This window comes from Octopus bimaculoides, chromosome 26 (assembly GCF_001194135.2).
Source record: "Octopus bimaculoides isolate UCB-OBI-ISO-001 chromosome 26, ASM119413v2, whole genome shotgun sequence".
Taxonomy (NCBI): domain Eukaryota; kingdom Metazoa; phylum Mollusca; class Cephalopoda; order Octopoda; family Octopodidae; genus Octopus; species Octopus bimaculoides.
Genome location: NC_069006.1, coordinates 15479590 through 15483206, shown reverse-complemented (window position 1 = coordinate 15483206; position 3617 = coordinate 15479590).

Here is a 3617-nt window from a genome sequence, read left to right as displayed (position 1 = left end):
TATATATATATATATATATATATATGACGGGCTTCTTTCAGTTTCCGTCGACCAAATCCACTCAAGTCTTTGGTCAGTTCAATGTTACAATAGAAGACACTCGCTCAAGCTGTCACGCAGTGGAACTGAACCCGGAACCATGTCGTTCGGAAAGAAGCTTTTTTTTTTACACTGCCACACCGGCTCCTATTTATTATTCTATTCTCTGTCTCTGTCTCTGTCTCTCTGTCTCTCTCACTGTCTCTGTCTCTGTCTCTGTGTCTCTCTCTCTTGCTCTCTCTTTGTCTATCTCTTCCATTTCATACCTTAATACATTTGTGTACTGTTTTGCACGCTTTCTCTCTCTTTCTCCCTTTCTCACCCATTCTCTCTTCGTATGTGTTTGGCTGTGTGTATTGAATGTGTGGTATTCTGCTGTTGCTGTGTACGTGTGTGACTTTCAATGTATGTGTATATATATGTATGTATATTTTTCTGTAATTGTATGTTTTCATTTATGTGCTTATGTGTGCATGTTTCCCCCTCATTCTGTCTGTCTATCTGTCTGATTCACTCTCTCCCTCACTCTCATTTAGTCAATGTGCATGTGTGTATGCATTTGTTTGTATCGCAGAGATATATCCGACACATAATGGAAACAATAACGCAAAAAGACAAAAATAAAAAAAATTAAAAAAATGTATCGCAGAACAAATACAACACAAAGAAAACTAGAAAATGAAAGCAACAAATAAAATAAATTCTAAAAACAATCGACTAACCAGCCAGTCAACTAACCAACTAACTAACTAACCAAACAGGGGCGATGGGATGGATTAATAGCCTTTATATAGATACGTTTACGTTGCAGACATATTGAATATGGCGGACTTGTAGCTGTTTGAATATGTTAACTAAAGGAAACAAAACATGACTATCTCTCTCTCTCTCACACCGAAATAAATTCATACATAAATATGCATACGTGTATATACACATACATACATACATATATACAATACACATGTATGTTTTTATGTACATACATATATGTATATACACACATATACACAAAAACACATGCACTCCAGTGGCACTAAAGTTCTCTTCTAGGTGAAATTAGCGATCCGAAAACCGCAAATGCACACACACACACACATTCAGAAATAGGAATAAGAGAGAAAGAGAGAATGAGAGTGAGGAAGAACAAGAGAGAGAGAGAGGAGTGATTAATGCAAAACCTATATATATATATTTTCCAACAAAATCGAAAAGAGAGCAGGGAAGAGAATGAAAAGAGTGAATGGAGGAAAGAGAAAATGCAACATGGGAACTAAAACAAACAATAAAATATAAGAACAAGATGACAAAAAAAAAAAAACTATAATAATACAGAATTGAATTGATTCTACTGTTTACAAAATGAATGAATGCTTAAGTACTTGGTTTCCCTTCCATGGAAGGGTGAATCCATTCGGTCCGGCTAGTTGGGGGTCAGTGATTCAAAATAAAATAAGAAAGGAAGTGAGAAAGAAAGGAAGAAATGAAATCTATAAAGAAACAACAAATTATGTTTGAAATACATGATGGAGAAAGAAAAGTAAAGGTTTTTAAATAATAGCAGACTTAATGTGTCGCCCAGTTTAACACCATCACCTGGCGCTTTAAGTGACTGTGTATAGTAGGTGTGTAGTGGTTTGCGAGCAATTGCATGACGATCTGTGGTCTGAGAAGCGTCTCTTGTTTACAAATGTGGCCGTTGATTGATTCAATTTAACCCATATAAATAAAACGGCAAAATAAACGCCATTCAATTCCTGAAAATCTAAAGTTTATTCTGTTATTCTTGTATTCTTTTTACTGGTTTCAGTCAGAGGCTGGAGCCATGCTGGAGCCATGCTGGAGCACTGCATTTCACTGTCTTTGGGTCTCCATTCGGTACTGTTTTTGGCGAAGAAGTGACTTGGTCAAAGCTGCTCTTTTTTGTGCCTCCTGCCATGATGTGGGCTCATTTAGGATTTCGGAGAGAAATTTGTCCAGGTACTTTTTGGAGGTTTTCACATTTTCACCTTGCAGATCTCTTAGGTTCATTGTCAAAGGTGTTACACACATTTGTTGTGGACCCCTGAAACCCTAGCTGAAGTAATATATACGTACCCCCAACACACGCACAAACACACACACATACACACACACATATACATACATGCATATATATACAGCTTAAAACAATGTGTGGCAAGACCGTAACTGAATTATCGTTACAAAATATATGAAGGGCTTCCGGACAGTTCCAGCCTGCCTTATATCACTCACAAAACTTGGATCGACCAGCCTAAGTTAATGGTAAGAAACATATGTCCAAGATGTCGCAGAGTGGGATTGAACCCGGGATCTCGTGATTGTAAAGTAATTATCTCAACACTTTAGTTAACATTACTTTCTCTGCGGAAGTTTGAGTCTTCAATTTTTTCTTCCCCGGCGATTTTGGGTATTTCTACTCCCTACTCTGCCTTCTGGATTCCGGCTCGAAGTGATGGCCCCAGATCTCGTCTTCTAGCCACTAAACGTTTTTTAAAAAAATTTCTCTCTTTGCTTATTTTTGTATTTCTTTCTGTTGAAGAGCGTCGGCTCGAAACGTAAAAGACTTTCTCACTTCCCGAGCGTTAAACTAATACTTTAGTTTGTTGTTTGCACTCTTATCTTGCCAATAGAGAAAGAGACGGTTTCTAACCAGGATCCAAGGCTCCTTCATTGCAATTTCAACATCTGTATGTATGTATGTATGTATGTATGCATGTATGCATGTATGTGTGTATGCATGGATATAAGTATGCATGTATGTATGTATGTAGAAATGTATGTATGTATGTGGGTAGAAGTATAAACGTATATATTTGTTACACTCTCTTTCTCCGTGTGAATGTTCCATTCTCTCACTCTCACTCTCTTTCTCTCTCTACACACACACACGCATAATGCATAACGCACAGGACGTTGTTCTGAAAGGTTTTGGTCTCGGCGCCTGTAGCGAAGTAAACGAAGAACCGTTTAGCTGAAGAGCAGACAAGGAACAGAAACACATGAATCATGTGATATTGTTGATGTCGGTGATGGCGGTGGTGATATTTGGTGTTGGTGATGATGGTAAGGATGTGGTAATGATGACGACGATGATGATGATAATGACGATGATGGTGGTGGTGGTGAGGACGACGACGAAGATGATGATTACAATGCTTATGACGATGATGTTGACGGTAGAGGGACATAGTTGTTGGTGTTGGTATGTTGGTTTACAGCAGTGATGCTATTGAAATTCGTTGGTATAGCTTGAGGAAAGCCTAAGAGGTGGCGGCGGCGATGGGAGCGGTGGTGGTGGTGTTGGTGGTGGTAATGGTGGCGGTGATGGTGGTAATGGTGGTTGTGATGGCGTTGTTAGCAGTGAAAGCCATTTCTGTTGTTGGTGTTTGTTGGTTTTTGCTGTTTGAATCGCGCGAGGTCAAATTCCGATTAGACCAAGCGAAAATAGAATAGATTCTATTTCGGGACACTCATCGACAGACGGATGACCCACTGTTGCTTCCGGCTAGAAACACACACACACACACACACACACACACACACACACACACACA